At 38.5% G+C, this 21916-nt stretch overlaps 1 protein-coding gene across 1 annotated transcript in view; it reads right to left on the bottom strand.

The window, feature by feature from the left end:
* Cog5 (component of oligomeric golgi complex 5) overlaps positions 1 to 21916 on the bottom strand; it is a 332454-nt gene that overhangs the window by 121160 nt on the left and 189378 nt on the right. The window lies entirely within an intron of this gene.

The raw sequence follows: 21916 nt of genomic DNA, 5'->3' as shown, positions 1-21916 counted from the left end.
TTTACATTCAAGAAATTAGTTGCTATCTTATCCTGCTCTGCTACTCATTAGCCCCATGTCCTTGGGCATGGAGTATGGACATTCTCGGCCCTCATCTCCTCATGTGTAAGAAGGGCTGGTAGCAGAACCATCACTGCAGCACTATTATGAGGATTACAGAAGTTAATAAAAGGCTTGGGCCAGTGCAACATATAATAAACCCTCAATGAATGTTGGCTATTATCACCTTCATCCTTTGATATACACAAGCAATTTTGGGGGCTATAACAAGACAAAGCATTACAAAGCACACACACTCAGATCAAGGATAGCTAGCATTATAAAAGGCAATGTTCAAAGTTTTCATATTTATTAAAAGGAAAACAAAAATGACAGCATTACTACTAATTAAAATCATCAGGGTACTTGTATTCAACTTTGAGGATGTTTTATAAATAGACACTGGAAAGGAAGGGAAAGTATTGATATACATAGAATTTGTCAAAAAAGAAAAAGGAGGGGCTGGAAAGATGGTTCAGCAGTTAAGACCACTGACTGCTCTTCCAGAGGACCTTACACTCGCATGGTTGGTATTCAACACCTTCTTCTGGCCTCAACAGACACGGCATGCACATGGTGCACACAGAATACGCAAGCAAAATATCCATTCACATGAATTTAAAAAAATCAGAAAATAACTTCAATTAAAAAAGAAAAATATTTTAATTTTAGAATAAAGTTACATTCTACAAAAATTTAACAACTATGTTAAAGTATGTATGTACCTATGTATGTCTGTCATATATCAAATTATTAGTATTTGACCAGTTTCGAAGTCCACAAATACTAAATTCATATGGTTCAAAGTAAATATAGAAAATATGTTCTAACAATGAACTACTATCAGTGAAATAAAAATTAAATGCTAATTTAAATGCTAAGATGAAAAAAAATGATCAGTGGAAAAATTCATTTGTAGATTCATACTTATGCACACTTGCATTTTTGTTATTATTTGCTTCTTGCTTTAATACTAATGGCTTTGCATATATGCATATGAAAAATTATATATAAGAAAAAGGAAAATCAGAGTTGATTTCGTATATAATAGACAATGACAAATCTATTCAAACTCCTAAGATTCATATATTTACATATTCTGCTGACTCACATATCATGTATTTTCTTTTTTTGAAGCAGGTTCTCTTCATAGATAAACCTAATCTGTAACTCACTGTGCAGATCAGGGTAGCATCAAATTTGGAGATCCTTCTGCCTCCAGCCCCTGGAGCTGTGATTACAAGAGTGACTCACCATGCTCAGCTCTTATGTATCTTAAAGATGTTTTTCTATACTAAAGAAGCATGATTTACTAATTAAGAGTAAAAAGACAAAAGTTGCAGGATCTTTACCCTTGGTGCACAGAAAGTATTCAACAGAACTCAATATTTTTTCATAATTTAAAGAAATGTAAAACTCTAGGAATGGAAGGAAATTACATCAACATAATATAGCCCATATATGAACACAACAAATGATGCTCAGTGGTATATAACATGCAATGTTCCACCTCACATCAATCACAGCAATACTACAAGTTCTGATGGAATAATCAGGCAAGAAAAGAAATAGAAGACCTCCATTTGTAAAAGTCTTCTACTTATCTAGGATGCAAAACCTCTAAATAGTCCATAAAAATCTGGTTAGAATAAATGAATTTCTATCATTCTAGTGTAAACTGTATAATTATTTAATCTGTAGGATAAAGTGTCAACACATATCTGCTGTATTTACACAGACAGCAAACAACCTGAAAGGAAAATGAACAAAACGATGTCAAACAAAAAATACTTAAAAAAATAAACTTGGCCAAAAAGGCAGAACTTGACTAATGAAAGTCAAAGAACATTGGTGAAAAAAATGAAAGAGTAAATAGAAAGACATCCTCTGTCAGTAGACTGGAAGCTCAAACATTATTTAAATGCCCACAGTATTGAAAGTGATTTACAGATTTAAGACAATCCCAGTGCCTTTTTCTTTTTCCAGAAGCAGAAGAAAAAAAAAAAATCCTGAAAATAATATGGAATCTCACAGATGCCAAATATCTAAGTATCTTTTTTGAAGTTTCACACTTCCTGACTTCAGAACATAATATAAACCTACAGTCATCAAAACTACTGGCATAGTAGATACAAAGCCAGCAGCAGAACAACATACATAGCCCAGAACCAAAGCTTTACAGAATAGGGTTATATGACCCAGAAGGCACCATGGCTACACAAGGAAAATATAGTCTTAGTAAAAAATGTGCTGAGAAAACTAGATATAGCTGTGCTAAATAATGAAACAGAATCTATAGCTTACCTATAATAAAAATTAACTCAAAATGAAGACTTTAACAAGACTTAAAACAGCAAAATCCTTCAAGGAAAACATGAAGCAGCCCCAAGACAATATATGTCACACTAGTTACTGGACATAGTTCTGGCATCAAACTGGAAAATGTTAGTGCAGAATGAAATCAACTGGGTGGGGAGAACATTTGTCAACCACAGACACCATGAGGGTTCCTGCATGGAACACACTGTTCTATAACAACGACAGTGGAAGACAAAGAAGCAGCAGCTGCAGCAGCTACAGCCTCCATTGCCAATAAAAATAGAGAAAGGGCGGTGGTGGCACACACATTTAATCCCAGCACCTGGGAGGCAGAGGCAGGCAGATCTCTGTGAGTTTGAAGCCAGCCTGGTCTACAAAGCGAGTTCTAGGACAGCCAGGATTGTTATACAGAGAAACTCTGTCTCAAAAAACCAAAACCAAAAAAGATACAGTAATGGATTAAATAACATTTCTCCAAAGAAAATAAACACAGGGTTAACATCAGGAACAGGGAAATGTAAATCAAAGTCACAGAGACACCTTACACTCATTAATTAGTATGGCCACTATCCAAACAAGGTACAGAAGTCTGTAATTTCAACACCTTCTTGGAGCCAGGATGATCGGGAGTTCAGGAGTCATCCTCACACACCTTGGATGTTCTAGGCCCACATGGCTACATGTGACAAACAGAAATCAAAAGCAAAAACAGCAAAGCCAAATATAACAAGTTTTAACAAGGATTTTCAGAAAATAGAGCTCATGTGCACTGTTGAAAGGAAAGTAAAATGTAGACATTACATATAACATTAGACCTTCTCAAGTTAAGAGTGCTGTGGAGATGGCTCTGTGGGTAAAGTTCTTTTCACATAAACATGAGGACCTGAGATTGCAAAAACCACATAAAAGCAGGGTGTGGCAGTGCACACTGGTAATGCAGTGCTTCTTATGGTAAAAAGGGAGGCAGGTGTGGGTAGAATTCCCAGATCCTTGTGTTATGTTCTTGCCCCACTCCCACCAAGACGTTAAAATAGAATTGCCACATGACTTACTAATCCTCCTTCTGACTACTTCTATGAAAGAGATTTTACATACCAACAGGACTAACTACACCATTACTCACAGAAGCCCAGTGAAAGCAACCTACAAAATCCCGATCATAAGGGGATAAGTGCTCAGTGCAGAAGGATGGGGAGGGCTGAAAGACAAGTCATACCAATGTTGTTTGATAAAGCCTTATTCACCTAAAATTATATAAAATACACATAAGTGTACATACACGCACACTTTAAAGGAAGTTAAGTCACTTGGACTGACAATGTTCCCCACAAGAATCACAAAATTCCAGTACCAGGCACAAGAAATATCCCTTCAAATAGTTGGTCAGAGTAACCAAGTAAATCCCAAATGATATAGATTATCAATGTAGCCCTCAGTTGTCTCTCAGAAGTTGAGGATGAGCCCCCTATCACTGAAAACATTGACACTTAGGACACAGGATTCAGATTATACAGGCTGAATATGACCTGAAAGCCTCCTTCTTGTAGTCTAGCTTCCATGGTTCCAGAAAATACTGTGTAAGCTGCCAATGGAGGTAAGCAATCAAACAGCACTACACAGCTGCAGCACCTATGAACCACAGTAATCACCAGCGTGGTAAGATATACATAAAGGTGTGGTAAGTGGGTATTCCCGTCAGTGACAGCCAACAGTGATCTTACTAGACTTAAGGTCCACTCAAAAATAGGAAAATCTACCTGGTACTAGAAACCTAGCCAGCTTCCCAGAGCTAATGAGATCATGGACCTTAGAAAAGAATCTACCTCCACCACATTTCTAGACCAGCATAATTCCTTAATATGCTCTACATCTTACCTTTATACCCACAGGTAGGTGTAGTGCCAACCCTCATCAAAAAATCTCTCTCTTTGTTGTAGGTGATGGCGTATGCCTTTAATCCCAGCACTTGCACTTGGGAGACAGAGGCAGGCAAATCCCCATGAGTTTGGGGCCAGCCTGGTTTACAGAGTGAGTTCCAGAACAACTAGTGCTACACAGAGAAACCTTGTTTCAAAAAACAAATGAACAAACAAACAAACAAACAAGCCTCTCCATAGAAAATGGAGACCATCATAGAAAACCACAATGAAACAACAATGCAGAGACCAACAGATCATGGAGAATCTACCTCCAACAGATACAACTATATCACAACTCCTGTATCTATAGATCAAGGACCATCTTATCTTCAAAGACTTTAAGAGTTAGAATACCGGGAAGTCTGCTGTGAGACAGTCTCCCCTAGAAATGGCTCCATAAACAATGGAATACTATCAGTGCCATAAAAATTAAATCCTAATTTAAATGCTATGAGTTGAAAAAAATGACCAATGAAAAATTCTCATTTGTAGTTTCATACTTATGCACATTTGCATTTTTGTTATTATTTGCTTCTTGCTTTAATACTAATGGCTTTGCATTTATGCATACTAAAATTACACATAAGAAAAAGGAAAATCAGAGTTGATTTCTCATACACTATACAATGACAAATCTTTTCAAATTCCTAAGATTTCATGTATTTATGTAAACAAGACTGGAATAATGGCAGTATCAATGGACATGTACTTACTTACAAGCATGAGGACCTGGGTGTGGATTCTGGGCCCAGTGGCATGCATGTGTAGCCTCAGCACAGGAGGCAGAGAAACTCAGATCCTGGGTATTGGAGGCAAGCAAGTCTGGCCAAAATACCTACCTCTGAGTTCAGTGAAAGACTGTCTCCCAAAAAAGGTGGGAAGTGATAAATAAACACCCGAGATTGACCTCTGGCCTCCACATCTGCAAGCACACATGTACACACATCAAGTATTTACAGGGAATGGTGGTGCATGCCTGCAACTCCAGTACCCAGGAGGGTGAGGCAAGAGGATCATGTATTTGAAGCCAGTCTGGGCTACAAAGTAAGATCAAAATACAAACCAAACAAATAAAAACAAGAAAATATTTTATGATGTGTTTCTATAAATTTTAAAATAATAACCCTATATATTGAGCTTTGTTTCTTTTTTATTCAGTAAGTCAAACGTAGATATAAGTATATTCCCTTTTTGAAGACATTGAAGCATTAATAGGTTTCTGAATAGTAAATGGTCCTCACATTGATAACAGGATCCTACTGCCTATTCTAGAATAAAATATATATTGCTATTTTCACATGTTATTGAACCTCAGAGGATAGTATGGCCCCTGTGTACACCATGACTTCAGCCCAAATACAGAGGTTTCAAATTTCTGACCAATCAAGAAAGGCTAGAATACATTTTCTCTTTTTGGTTCTTTTGAGATAGGGATTCATGATGCAAACTATACTGTCCTTGAGTTCACCACAGCTCATCTACCTCAGGCTCCAGAGTGCTGTCATTGCAGGCATGTGTCAACAGGTCACCAGGTCAGGTCTGAACATACTATAAAAATCAACTTGCTTTGAAAGCTGAAAATTTATATTTACATTCTTAAGACTAATCCAACTTTGCCTTTTTGAGATATATATGTGTGTGTGTGTGTGTGTGTGTGTGTGTGTGTGTGTGTGTGTGTGTGTATGGCTGGATACAGATGTCTATTTTCAAAGTACAGATACATGTTTCCCAATGAGAGCTACTTTTCTTGTTAGGTGAAAAACAGAAATAGTTCAAAACATATTTTGAGGGGAAACTTTTCACAGACTGAGAAATTTTCTCTCTGTAGATAATCTGAAGAAATTTTACATGTTAAAGTGAATAATAAAATATTCAACATTTGGTAACTGAAACATGTAAGTAAAATTAGTATTTTAACTAATAAGTTAATTATATTTACTGGGAAAAGTCCATTTCATTTTACATCTCAGATTTTTGAAATAGTCTCTCTTCCACAGATTATTTAATTTCACTTCTACATTGTTTGCTTTTAGTGTGATCTTTTTTGTTTGTTTGTTTTTCGAGACAGGGTTTCTCTGTGTAGTTTTGCACCTTTCCTGGAACTCAATTTGTAGACCAGGCTGACCTTGAACTCACAGAGATACGCCTGGCTCTGACTCCTGAGTGCTGGGATTAAAGGCTTGTGCCACCACTACCCGGCTAGATGTGATCTTAAAATACAATACTGAAATTCTATTTTTAAAGCTTTGTCTTTTGCTAAGAAACCATTGCAGGAGTGTGTGGGGGCAGCAGGCGGTTATGACATTCATCATGGCCTTTTATGCTTCCTTCCATGACCTTGTTTGCTGCAATTGTTACATGGGATCTTTTTGTCTGCTTTCATCTCCTTCATGCATTGAGCACTACAGATCTAAAGTCCACCAAAGACTCCATTTGGGCTTTTGTTTCCCACAAAAGAGTTTTAATCTTATATGATCTCATAATCTCACTTTTCTGAAGCAAAAATGTAGATACATCAACCAATTTATAATTCTAAACTTCAGGAATTGATAAATTAAATAAAAATCAACATAAAGATTTTAGCACACTATAGTTATTTCCTCAAAGTGCTAATGCAGGGAAAGCTTTTAGGTCATCTCAAGCAACCACCATCCATTTGTGTCTTAATAGAATGAAGAATTCTTCCATACAGTATACTGAATTATAGACTCTTAAGTGAGAAAACCTTGACTATAGAGTAAGGAAAAGTTGCTCCATTTTGAGTGCATGGGTTCATCATTTTGACATTTGTGTTCCACATGTGAGCTAGAGGTATAATAATGGGTTCCTTTTCTTATAAAGTCAGAATCTCTTGGTTTTGACCTAAAGACAAGATTGAATCAAACACATTGATATGGAAAAGAAGAGTAAACAACATTAGAGAGAGACAGATAAAAAACACCAGTGAATATATTTGGGAGAGGAAGGAAAGGACGTCAGCCACTCCAGAGGCTTCACAAGAAAATATCATCATGATTTAGATTTTAGTTTAGGAAAAATAGCTTGACAATAATATGGAAGTTCAAATAATATGGGTGTGTAGAGCCTACAGATGAGAACATAAATTAGGAAGTGAATAAAAAAAACAAACAACCAAACTCCAGGTACAAGAAGAGTTTTCTAAGGCCATAGTATGCGGCGAGCTCCTCGACCAGCGAGGAAGAACGACCACCATTCGAGTATTCTTCTCAGATCACACTTTATTGGAGCGCCTCTTGATTGAGGGAGAGCGGGAGGTGAGGGGCCCCAAGAACCAAAAGGCAGCTGCTTATATAGGGAACCAAGCGAACGGGTCAGTCTGTGATTGGATCCCACCAGAATGCAAGCACGGGGAGCCACGGGATAGGCTGAGGACATAAGGCCAAATTACCATATACGCACATGCGCAAACCTCGAGGCTCACAGCCCAGCAAGCATAGCCAAATATGGAGTTGTTTACAGCAAAGCTGTCAGGAAGTCGGTGCCATCTTAGAATGGTGACTCCCTACAATAGTAGTAGAGTAGCAAGAACATATGTAAGTATGGCATGACTGTATGAAAAGGTAATGTATTTATGACACATTGAGGCAAGATATACTTGAGAATAACCAGAAAGATGGAGCCTGTGCAAACAAAATGGAACTCCAGAAAGAGCAGCTGGTAGGCAGAGAAAGATAAGCTCATGGAGAAAATGTTTCTAGAACCTGGGGGGAAACTCAAGTGAAGATCATCTACATCAACAGATAATAGATATTGACTTATATAAATAAATAAAAGCCTTTTGCTTAAGAGCAAGATCCAATTAAACTCATTTGTATGATACTTCCATGTGGAAACGGCAGAACTGTTAGCATATATGAGGTATTCCCCATATACCAAATGTGGCGTGAGAAAAGAGATACTCAGGGAACATTTGATATAGGAACTACAACAGATAGGTTCAGAAGAACTAAGACAGAAGTAGATTTGCCTATCCTGCACAAAACTTTTCAGCTCCAACTATCACTGATGGACTTATCCACTATCACTGTATGCCACACAGCATTGATTCTGACCAAGGAGCTCACTTCATAGACAGAGAAGTACAACTGTGGGCTCATACTCATTGACTCTACTGATCTTACCGTGCTCCCCCCAATCCTGAAGAAGCTGGCCTGATAGAATGATGGAATGGCCTTTTGCTTTTTTGTTTGTTAGTTTGGTTTGGTTTGGTTTTTTGAGACAGGGTTTCTCTGTGTAATTTTGGTGCCTATCCTGGATCTCACTCTGTAGACCAGGCTGGCCTCAAACTCACAGAGATCCATCTGGCTCTGCCTCCCAAGTGCTGGGATTAAAAGTGTGCCACTGCCACCAGGCGGAATGGCCTTTTGAAGACACAATAATAGCACTAATTACATGTCAGTAGCCTAAAGGGCTGGGGCAGGGTGTTCCAGAAGGTGGTATATGCTTTGAAACAGCATCTAATATAAAGAACACTTTCTCTCAACAGCTGTGATTCACCAGCTCATGAATCAAAGAGGGGAAAAAAATGGTTTCTTTCACTCACTGTCATCCATAGTGACAAACTAGGACAGTTTTTGCTCCCTGTACCTACAACTTTAAGTTCTACTGGCCTAGGAGTTTGGGCAGTGGAGCACTCCTGCCACAGGCAAAACAAACATTCCATTGAACTGGAAGCTTGAGACTTGCAACTTTAGCCTTCTGATGCCCTTAATCCAACAGGCAAAGAAAGGATTAACAGTGTTAGGAAGATTGATTGAGACTGCCAGGGAGAATTTGGATTGCTTCAGCACGGTGCAGGAGAACTTTTAGGGTGTGATTAAAATCAATTGGAAACTACTATAAACCAATCCAAACAGAATGACAAAGGGCACAGACCCTTCAGGAATAAAAATATGGGTCACTCCTTCAGACAAACAACCAAGGCCCGCTAAGGTGTTAGTTGAAGGTAGAAGAAATATAGAACAGGTAGTAGAGGAAGACAGTTAAAAATACCAGTTAAGGCCAGTTGCAGAAATAAGGACTGTATGTGACAAGAATACTTTTGCCCTATTATGTTAAGAATGTGTTTGTGTATATATAAACATATATTAAGCAGATATGTTTCCTTTATCATAAACCATTGATTGTGGTTATCATATTTAAATTAGGAGACATTAAAAGACCAAGCATCCTCAAGGGACATTGACACCTATTCTAAAATAAATAATCCATTTGTGGTTGCATATAAGATCGTTATATCATGCTAGGAAGAATTCTGGCCTGGGGCTGGTGAGGTGGCTCAGAGGTTAAGAGCGGTGGCTGCTATTCCAGAGGTTCAATTTCCAGCAACCACATGGTGGCTCGCAACCATCAATAATGAGATCTGGTGCCTTCCTCTGGCCTGCAGGCAACATGCAGGAGGAATATTGTATACATAGTAAGTAAATAAACAGAGAAAGATTTGCTTTCATGGTGCCTACTTAACAATAATTCTCAACCGGTTAAAAGATTTCAATGGAGAGTCCTCCCACAGGGAATGTTGAATAGTCCAACCCTGTGCCAATATTTTGTACAACAGCCCTTGGAAGTGATATGTAAAAAATTACCTAAATCTATAATTTATCATTATATGGATGATATTTTACTAGCTGACTCAAATGCAGATACTTTAGAAAGAATGTTTGAAGAAGTAAAGAAAATATTGCCTTGCTGGGGATTACAAATTGCTCCTGAAAAGATACAAAGAGGAGATTCTATTAATTATTTAGGATATAAAATAGAGCTACAAAAAATTAGACCTCAAAAGGTGCAAATTAGGAGAGATCAACTACAGACTCTTAATGACTTTCAAAGATAATTTGGAGACATTTCTCATCTACGAACTATTGTTGGGGTAAAAAATGATGAACTGAATAATTTGTTCAAAACCTTAGAAGGTGACAAGGACTTAAATAGTCCAAGAGAATTATCACCTGAAACTGAGAATGAATTGGCCTTGGTAGAATTGGCCTCGTATCAATCCAAAGCTGGGTTGCATTTTGGTTATTTTACCTTCTAGGCATTCTTCTACAGGAATATTAATGCAGAGAGAAGATATTATATTGGAATGGATATTTTTACCAAATAAACCAAATAAAAAATTAAAAACTTATGTGGAAAAAATCTCTGACTTAATTTTGAAAGGAAAATTGAGACTTCGTCAATTAGCAGGAATAGACCCAGCAGAAATTGTTGTACCTTTAACTAAAGAGGACATTGAAAAATTATAGACAGAAAGTGAACCTTGGCAAAGAGCTTGCAGTAATTTTTTGGGAGAAATTAACAGCAAATATCCTAAAAGCAATAGAATTGATCTTATAAAGAGAGCTGATTGGATCTTGCCTCAAATTGTACGCGAAAAACCCATATCTGGAGTTCGGACATTTTATACAGATGCCAACAAACAAGGAAAGGCAGGTTACAAATCAGAAAATTTAAGTAAAGTGGTTCAAAGTCCTTATAATTTAGTTCAAAAATCAGAATTGTATGCTATTCTGTTGGTATTAATGGATTTTTCAGAACCTCTCAACATAGTTACTGACTCTCAGTATGCTGAAAGAGTGGTATTACATACTGAGACTGCAGAATTTATTCCCTGATGCTTCAGAATTAGCTTCACTATTTATTCAATTACAAGATACAATCAGGGAAAGGAGTCATCCTTTATATATAACTCACATCCGATCCCATACTGGTCTGCCAGGCCCTCTAGCACAAGGTAATGATGAGATTGATAAATTATTGATAGGAAATGTGCTGGAGGCCTCAGAATTTCATAAGAAACATCATGTCAATAGTAAAGGTTTAAAAAAGGATTTTTCCATAACCTGGCAACAAGCCAAGGAAATTGTAAAGAAATGTCCTACTTGTTCCTTCTACAATCAGACACCATTACCAGCAGGATGTAACCCAAAGGGTACTCAGAGGAATGAAATCTGGCAGATGGATGTGTTTCACTTTGCAGAATTTGGAAAATTGAAATATGTACACCATACTATCGATACTTATTCAGGATTTCAATGGGCAACTGCTTTGAGTTCTGAAAAAGCTGATTCTGTAATCACTCATTTGCTAGAAGTTATGGCCATCATGGGTATACCTGCACAAATTAAAACTGACAATGCTCCAGCATATGTCTCTATTAAAATAAAACAGTTTTTTGCTTATTATGATATAAACCACATTATAGGTATACCACATAATCCTACAGGCCAAGCAGTTATAGAAAGATCCAACAGAACTCTAAAGGACATGACAAATAAACAGAAAGGGGTAACAAAAACCCCCAGCAGTAGACTGCACAATGCTCTATTAACTTTGAATTTTCTCAATGCTAATGAGAAAGGAACAACAGCTGCAGAGAGACATTGGTTAATAGAAAAAAAACTACAGAATTAAATCAGCCTATATACTTCAAGGATGTGCTGACCTCAGAATGGAAACCAGGGTATGTGTTACGTTGGGGACGAGGTTTTGCTTTTGTTTCTGCAGGAGAAGATAAGCTGTGGGTACCATCAAAAGTGATAAAGGTTCGATTTGAACAAGAGAGACCTCTTACTTAGAAGAGGTGATAGTTCATCAACCAACATGACCATCCAGTTTAAACTCACTTATACCATTAATACATGCCTTTTCATTTAATCAGATGTAACTTGCCAAAAGGGAACCTCCCCAAAATTAGTCTTGGGGAAGGGTTTTTGTTTTTGTCTTTTAGGAGAATGAAGGCTAAGAAATCTGAAGAACACTGGACAAATGAGACAACTGAAGAAAAAGGACAAATCATCTGTCCCAGGAAAAAGAGTAAAATGGCCTATAGGTATGTCATCTACAAAATTTCATAAATCTTTCTAAATGTTTGTTTCTGCTCTTTAAAAAAATAATACACTTGGTCTTCTTGTAGTCCCAGTTCAATTAAAGCTTCAAGCTGATTTTGGAGTTGGAGAATGGCTCTCTCCTCCTTTAAACTCAAGCATGTTGTTAAAAGGAAAATGCAAACTCCCTGTATCATACCAGAAGAAAGAGCCATCTTCTGACATGGGCCAGGCAGAAAATCTCTAACTACAGTGGGGGAAGGAAAAGCTATTATTAGAAGAGAATGAAGAGAAAGTAAGTGCCTATCAGAATTGTGGAATGTTCCTTTACGCTATGTGAATATGTTGCTGTGATTGGCTTAAAAAAGAAGCTGACTCCCAGAGCCCCCAGGTGGAGCTACAGAAGTCCAATCGGCAAGAGAGAGGAGGGATTGTATCAGTGAGAGATATTGAGACCATGATTGGAAAAAGCACAGGGACAAATAGCCAAACTAGTGGAAATGCATGAACTGTGAACCAATAGCTGAGGAGCCCCCATGGAACTGGGCCTCTGGATAATTGAGACAGTTGATTAGCTTGAACTATATGGAAGGCCCCCAGGCAGTGGAGCCAGGTGCTGTGGATATCGCTCTGTATAAATAAAGTTCTCATTGGACAGTGGCCAGGCAGGAAGTATAGGCAGGACAAGAGAGAAGAGAATGCTGGGAGGTGGAAGGCTGGGTGGAGAAAGACACTGCCAGCCGCCGCCATGACAAGCAACATGTAAAGACACCAGTAATCCACAAGTCATGTGGCAAAGTATAGATTAATAGAAATGGGTTAATTTAAGATAGAAAAAGTAGATAACAAGAAGCCTGCCACGGCCATACAGTTTGTAAACAATGTAAGTTTCTGTGTGTTTACTTGGTTGTGTCTGAGCATCTATGGGCCTGGTGGGTGAGAGAGATTTGTCCTGACTCTGGGCCAGGCAGGAAAACTCTAGCTACAGCCAGGACCTGTCCTTAGTGCATGGGATGGTTTTTGGAGCCTGGGGCCTATGCTGGGACACTCTGCTCAGCCTTGTTGTAGGGAGGAGGGGACTGGATCTGCCTCAGCTGAATCTACCAGGCTGGGCTGACTCCCCAGGGGAGACCTTGCCTTGGAAGAGGTGGGAATGGGGGATGGATTGGGGGGGCGGGGGGGAAGGGGAATGGGGGAACCCATGGCTGATATGTGAAATTAAGTTAATTATAAAATAAAAATATTTTCATAGGTGTGCAGGTTAATGTTAGGGTCTTCAATTCGATTCCATTGGTTCACATGTTGGTTTTTACGCCAGTACCAAGCTGTTTTTATTATAGTAGCTCTATAGTAGAGCTTGAGGTCGGGGATTGTGATGCCTCCAGAGGTTGTTTTATTGTACAGGATTCTTTTGGCTATCCTGGGTTTTTTGTTTTTCCATATAAAGTTGAGTATTATTCTTTCCAGGTCTGTGAAGAATTGTGTTGGTAATTTGATGGGGATTGCGTTGAATCTGTAGATTGCTTTTGGTAAGATCGCCATTTTTACTATGTTAATCCTGCCTATCCATGAGCATGGGAGATCTTTCCATTTTCTGACATCTTCAATTTCTTTTTTCGGGGACTTAAAGTTCTTGTCATATAGGTCCTTCACATGCTTAGTTAGCGTAACCCCAAGGTATTTTATATCATTTGTGGCTATTGTAAAGGGTGATGTATCTCTGATTTCCTTCTCAGCCTGTTTGTCCACTGTATATAGGAAGGCTACTGATTTTTTGAGTTGATCTTGTATCCTGCAATGTTGCTGAAGGTTTCTATTACCTGTATCAGTTCCTTGGTTGAATTTTTGGGGTCACTCATGTATACTATCATGTCATCTGCAAATAGGGAGAGCTTGACTTCTTCCTTTCCAATTTGTATCCCCTTAATCTCCTTATGTTGTCTTACAGCCCTGGCTAGAACTTCAAGTACTATATTGAATAAGTAGGGGGAGAGGGTACAACCTTGCCTTGTTCCTGATTTTAGTGGTATTGCTTTGAGTTTCTCTCCATTTAATTTGATGTTGGCTGTTGGCTTGCTGTAGATTGCCTTTATTATGTTTAGGTATGTTCCCTGTATACCTGATCACTCCAAGACCTTTATCATGAAGGGGTGTTGGATTTTGTTAAATGCCTTTTCTGCATCTAGTGAGATGATCATGTGGTTTTTTTTCTTTGAGTTTGTTTATATGGTGTATTACATTGACGGACTTTCGTATGTTGAACCACCCTTGCATCCCTGGGATGAAGCCTACTTGATCATGGTGGATAATTGTTTTGACGTGTTCTTGGAGTCTGTTCACCAGAATTTTATTGAGTATTTTTGCATCAATGTTCATGAGGGAGATCGGTCTGTAGTTCTATTTCTTTGTTGCATCTTTGTTTGGTTTAGGAATCAGGGTAATTGTAGCCTCATAGAAGGAGTTTGGTAATAAGAACTCCAGAAATTAGACATCAAAATGCCCAACAGTCCAATTAAGAAATGGGCTATAGAATTAAACAGAGAATTCTCCACAGAGGAAGTTCAAATGGCTGGAAGACATTTAAGGAATTGCTCAACATCCCTCATTATCCGGGAAATGCAAATCAAAATGACTCTGAGATACCACCTTACACCTGTCAGAATGGCTAAGACCAAAAGCACAGAAGACAGCTCATGCTGGAGAGGATGTGGAGCAAGGGGAACTCTCCTCCACTGCTGGTGGGAATGCAAGCTTGTACAGCCACTTTGGAAATCAATATGGCACTTCCTTAGAAAATTGGGAATCCATCTCCCCCAAGACCCAGCTATACCACTCTTGGGCATATACCCAAGGAATGCTCAACCATACCACAAGGGCATTTGCTCAGCTATGTTCATATCAGCATTGTTTGTAATAGCCAGAACCTGGAAACAACTTAGATGCCCTTTAACTGAAGAATGGATAAAGAAAATATGGTACATATACACAATGGAGTACTACTCAGCAGAGAAAAACAATGACATCATGAGGTTTGCAGGCAAATGGATGGATCTAGAAAAAATCATCCTGAGTGAAGTAACCCAGACTCAGAAGGACAAACATGGTATGTACTCACTCATAGGAGGATACCAGATGTAAAACAAAGATGACTAGACTGCTACACAACTCCAGGGAGGCTAACTAGAAAACAGGACCCTAGGAAAGACCCAAGGATCACCCAATGACTGAGAAATGGATGAGATCTACATGAACAACTTGGACGACAGTGGGAGTGATGAAAGGCAAGATTTGAGGGAAAGAAAGCTCAGGAGAGCAGGAGATCCCAGCTGGATCAAGAACAGAAAGGGAGAACGAGGAATAACAGACCATGATAAATGAAGACCACATGAAAACAGGAATAGGCAGAGTGCTGGAGAGGTCCCCAAAAATCCACAATGATATATCCTCTGTAGACTGCTGGCAATGGTCGAGAGAAAGCCTGATCTGACCTAGTCTGGTGATCAGATGGCTAAATACCCTAACTGTCGTGCTGGAACTCTCATCCAATAACTGATGGAAGTGGATGCAGAGATCCTTAGCCAGGCCCCAGGTGGAGCTCCAGGTGTCCAACTGTCGAGAAAGAGGAGTGTCTGCAAGAGTGTGAATTGTTGAATCCAAGATTGCAAAAAGCACAGGGACAAATAGCCAAACGAATGGAAGCACATGAATTATGAACCAAAGGCTGTGGAGCCCCCAGCTGGATCAGGTCCTCTGGATAAGTGAGACAATTGAATAGCTTGATCTGCTTAGGAGGCACCCAGTCTGTGGGACCAGTGCATAAGCTGGCTGTTTGAAACCTTGGGCTTACACAGGGACACTTTACTCAGTCTGGAAGAAGGTAACAGGACCTGCCTGTACTGAATCCACCAGGTTTAAATGAATCCCCAGGGGTGCCTTGATCCTGGAGGACAGGGGAATGGAGGGGAGGGGCTGGGGGAAGGTAGGGATGGGGGTGGGAGGGGGGAGGACAGGGGAACCCATGGCTGATGTATAAAATTTAAAACACATAGTAATAAAGAAAAATAAAAAGAAATAAGATCTGGAGGAGATGGGAATGTAGGGGAGGGACTAAGGGGAAGGAGGGGGTGGGAGGGGGAGGACAGGGGAACCCATGGCTGATTTGTAAAATTAAAACAGAAATATAATTTAAAAAGAAATAAGATCTACTATAAAAAATAAATAAAATAAAATAAAAATATTTAAAAGAAATTTAAAAAAAAAAAGAAGCCGACTGGCCAATAGCTGAACAGGATAAGGTTAGGAAGAGCCAAACTGAGAATGCTGGAAGCAAAAAGGGCAGAGCTAGGGAGTAGTGAGCAGATGCAGAGAGAAGCGAGATGGGAATGCCATACTGAGAAAAAGTACCAAGTCACACGGCAAAGCCTAGATAAGAAATTGAAAATATAAGAGTTATCTAGTAACAAGCCTGAGCTATTGGCTGAGCATTTGTAATTAATACAAGCCTTGGTGTGTTTATTTGGAAGCTGCTGGAGGGAGAGAAACTTCTGTCAACAGAGCAAACAGAGGAGGAACCAGGGTGTGGGGGTGCATAATGCAACCTCCTTCTGTCTTCCAGACAAAGGTATGAAGTAAGGATGATAAAGGCCACCATTTTTTTGACTTTGACAAAGAGCTGACTGAGAAAAGGTGAGAGAGAAGCAGTGGAGCTAGGCTAAGATCAAAAGAAATGAGAATGCAAATGACTTAGGGAAAAAGTCTGCCAGAGATCTCTGTGGAGAGAATGTGTTGGGAATGAGGAGCCCTGCAGACTTGATCAAAGACACCAAATGGATATGAATTTTAAATTAGTTCGTAATCATCTTCTGAATTCAAAGCAGAGAAATCCTGGCTTTGCAAATGTAAGACAAAGAAAAAAGTTCTCTGTGCTGAAAAATAACCTTCAGGGGTTAAGCATCATCTCCTCTGACAAAAGCAGTGTTAAAAAATAAATAAACAGGGTGCTGGCATGATGCAGCACAGGGTCACTATGGTACAGGAGGCTGTGGACACTGTGGGGGAAGTTTGGAGGAGAGAGAATATCAGAAGATGCAGGGCCTCATCAAGCACCGCCATGTGCCTCTGGCTCAAGCCCAGGTCTTGGTGACCAGTCAGCTGGAAAGGTTCCGGACTGCCTGGCCTGATGCACCATGCATTGCAATGACAAAACCAAAGACTCAATGGAGACAAATGTCACTCACCTCTGGACACCAGTTCTTTTGCATCTGGATCTTAGAAGGTGAAGTGGAAAGAAACTGGTGCTAAAATCTGTAGATAGTAGAGGGTTGAATTCTAGATCCTCGAATTTCTCATGCAAGTGCTTATTCTGGCAGTAGAGATTGCCTTTGTACCAAGGGTTCAAATTCTTACCACATCCAAGCTGGCAGGTTTCTTCAACCTGCTGGTTATTTTGAGGAGAGGGGTGTCTGTTGCCAAGCTTCTGCTTACCACAGAATCACCATACAACCAGCATATGCTCTGAAACAACACCCTAGTAATTTAGATGGAGGAAAAGGTTTCCTTTCCAGATCTTTTCTGTTTGGTTTTGTCTTACATGCAAGGGCACAAAGTGGATTTAAGACACAGGAGGAAAAGAAATTTGAATAGTTTCTAAAGGTTCCTAGTATTTTCTGGCCATCAAGATGGGAATTCATTTTCTTCAAATTCTGTTATTCTGGAAGCTCCTGAAGAAGCAGAGCAGTGTCACACTGTGCATGGGAAACAGCTTCCTTCACTAACTTCTGCAGCAAGGTGACATATGCCCATGAAGAGCAAAGGGGTTTGACCTCATTCACAGACCAGTAGCTGAATGTAAACAGTGAAATAGGAACTGCTGAGAAGTACTAGTTTGGGGAAAACCTAGATTTCACAGAATAAATGTCCCAACCGATTATTACTCACTCAGCCCCTGAATTCACAGAGCCTTATAGAGGTAATCCCTAGCAACAAGAAGGCCTAAAAGTAAGCAATCTGGGCCAAGGAAAGCTAGGACTGATATAGAGCAAGACAGGCACACACCTTAAGAAATGCCATTTTTGTCTGGGGCTCTGCAGTGCAGTGTTGCTGCCCCAACATGGCACCTTATCTTTTGGATAAGTACTATGTTGTATTTATACCAATTAATTACTTGAAACAGTGATATACTTGTCTGTTTGCTGTCAAGCCTGTGATATATTTTCCAAGTAGTCTGGTTTCTAAATAAAGTTTCATTGTCTCCAAAAATAAAATAAAATAAAATTAAATTAAAATTAAATAAAATAATAAAATAAAGAGATTTCTCCAAACTCAAATTCTGTCTTTTGTCATCCTCCTACTCAGGCTCCTAAAATATTGCTGGTCCTAGTCAGCACTCCATATCAGACAAGATGAAGCTTAAGACAGTAATTTGGGCAGCTCCATTCACAGGTACACACATACACATGTCAACACATATGCAAAACACAAATATACACACACATATATGTAATACGCATATACACACATACAGACAATAGTTAATAAAGCAAAAGGGCAGGTACAGTGCAAGAAAATATTTGCTAACCAAGAATCAAATGAGGAGCCAGGCATGGTAGCACATACCTTTAATCCCGGCACTCAGAAATCAGAGGCAGGAGGATCTATGTGAGTTCCAGGCCAGCCTGGCCTACAGAGTGAGTTCCAACACAGCCAGGGCTACAGTGAAACTCTGTCTCGAACCTCCCACCAAAAAAAGAATCAAATGAGGAGCTGGCATTCCAGATACCTAACTGAAAAGTTCTAATCTCTCATCTTTAATGCTTTTGTGTTAGATATCCATATAACCAACTGTCAAATGCATCTTCTATGTCTAGATAGTGACACTGCTAAGCTCTGTTGTGGCAATTAATTTCATAAAATTTTTTTGATGTATACTTCTCAGTAGGACTAGATTATAATTTTCCTTATCATCTTTGTCTGTGCTTAGTATTAAGGTGTAATAGACTCACTAAATGGGCTGGGTGGGTGGGGAATATTCTTCTTTTTAAGGATATTAGAATAATCTCTTCCTTAAATTCTTCGTAAAATACACGTAAAGAAGTACCTGGGCTGACTGTTTTCTTGATAATATGAGTTTTATCAATTTCCTTAAAAACTACAGGAACATGGATCATGCTTTCTAATTCTAAGTGGACTCTTGAAAGGTTGTATCTATCTAGAAATGTGTCCACTTCTACTTGCATCTTGAAATGAGTTCTTCATAGTATACTCATATATTTTTATAGTCTTTAATTTTGATAAAATTTAAATTTGGAGATAATATACTAAAATAAGAAAAACATCCATTCACTATTTGTTTGCTCAAATCAGCCACAGTGACTTTATCATCTTCATTCTTTTCCTCTGTTAGAGAGGAAGTAAAAGCACAGAGGAGTGGACATTTTTCACTGTGAACTGATATTGCCTGGGACTATAATACATGGAGTAGTCTGGCGACTACAGCTAAGAATGTCTTCCTCTACCAAGGGCCTATAGCTGTTTCTGGTAGGGAAAAAGGTATTGTTAGCATCAGATGACTTTGTTTGCTACTGTGGCATAGCTATCAGCCTAATGCAAGGATTCTCTGCTGCTTGTTTGCTTGTACTGAAGTGATAAGGTCCTTAAGAATATCTCATCTCAAGACTAGCAGTAATAGAAATCATCCAACCTGTACAGATAGAGCACTTACCAATAATATTAGATTGCTTGTCTAACTGGCTTATCCTGATTGAGTTGTTTCAAAACATTAAGAAGTCACAGTCAGGTTGAATATTTTACCTACAATGTTAAGATTTCAAATTTGGTTGCCTTAAACTTTTCTAATTCGAGTCTCCAATGCTATTATTGAATCATATGCTATGTTTAAAAGGGCAAAAGAAAACACATTTTTGGCATAGTTAAAATTCTCATTAGTACTATAGCCGCTTAAAATTCTGAACATCTTCCAAATTTAGCTTAATGCATCCTACACACATGATTACAAAACTCTGAAGATAAAAATTGCTGGCTTAGAAAATGAAAGTATAGCTACACCCCCACACAGCTAAACTGGCTTAATTCTGTCCATGAAAATCTACAGCCTGTTTTTCACTATGTGGTTCCTAAACACTCTGTCAATAATTTGCTGACTCACTTGACAGCCAGTGATATTACATAGTAGTGATGATTCTACAGGGACACTACAACTCTCGAGTGGCTAAAAAATAACAAAGCTGACTGAACTTCTGTTTTGTTTCTTAAGCTTTTTTTTTTCTTTTTCAATTTTAGATTATTTTATTTTATGGGTAATGAATGTTTTGCCTTCATGTATGTCTGTGCATCATATGTGTGCCTGGTGCTCAGAAGAGGGTGTCCAGAAGCGGGTGTCAGATCCCCTGGAAGTTACAGAAAACTGTGAGATGCCAGGGGGTGATACTCGAACCTGGGTCCTCTCAAAAAGTGGTTAAGAGTCAGTGCTCTTACTACTGAGCCGTTCTTCCACCCCTAAACTTGAAAATCTAATTTCTAATAATTAACCTCGAATTTTCATTTATAAATAAATTATTGATTTATTCATGGAAGCTATAGAAAACACACTACAGAAAAAGAAAAATATCCAGAATTATACGGCAATATGAATTGATAAGTGTGAATGCATTTTTTTTCAAATGATCATACCAAGGCAATACAAGATAATTTTATGGGGCATTTATGAAATTACCAAAAGCAGGATTAGCCACTTCTGTTAAGTAAGAGCTTTGAAATGGCTCAAAATTCCTACTAAAATATCCACAGGCTTTATTGGATACATTAGATATAAATGGTCTAGGGTCACTTTATACTCAACCCAACTTGCTGCTTCATACACAAGTGTTCTTGACAGCAGGATGGCTGTCTGCTAAACAACCTCCCAAGTAAGAAAGCATAACAGAAACTACCTCTTCAGGACACTCTAACTATTAGACTATGGATATTGATACACACTGTCCTTTTCAGCACCCAGAATCAAGTATCTTATCTTAGTAAGTACCAAGTTGAAAACTAAAAGTTTATTTATTTAATTATTTATTTGCTAATTTTACTTTGGTTTTTCAAAACATGGTTTCTCTGTGTGTAGCCCTGACTGTTTAGGAACTCACTCTGAAGATTAGGCTGGCCTTGAACTCACAGAGATCCACCTGCCTCTGACTCAGGAGTGCTGGGATTAAAGGTGTGCGCCACCACTGCCTGGCAAAAACTAAAAGTTTTGAAGTAAACTCTACTGTTTCTTTTTGCCTGGTAAAAGAGTACAAATGAATTATTTAAAATGAATTCTAAGTCTCATAAGATTTGCAAGAAAAAAATACAAAAACTATGGTTGACTATTTTTATAGCTATAAAGTTACCACATATAGGATTACTTTATTGAAATAAGATATACAATCTTGACACATTCAGAATACTGTAATAATACCTTATTTAAGGAAGTATAATTAATTCTTTAAACTCCTGATATTATGCATGAATTAATACTAACACATATTGTTTTATTGTAAGTATTAAATAAAACTGACTTCCTCATGGGTCAGGGTTCTTTATTACCTAGCTTTTGATAAGCTTATGAGCCTTAAAAACAGTGCACTTTAAGATTTTAAAAGACTGAAACAGCAATCATCATATCATACCATTGAGTCTTATTAAGTCCATTGCCTTATCATTGTTGAGCCTGGTACAACAACCTGCCCTACCTGAATCAAATCTACATTTTACTTCTCATTTCAGTGGCAGGATAACTGTTTC

This window comes from Onychomys torridus, chromosome 14, assembly GCF_903995425.1.
Source record: "Onychomys torridus chromosome 14, mOncTor1.1, whole genome shotgun sequence".
NCBI lineage: Eukaryota > Metazoa > Chordata > Mammalia > Rodentia > Cricetidae > Onychomys > Onychomys torridus.
Note: the sequence above shows the minus strand (reverse complement) of the source record. Positions and strands in the feature narration are given on the sequence as shown.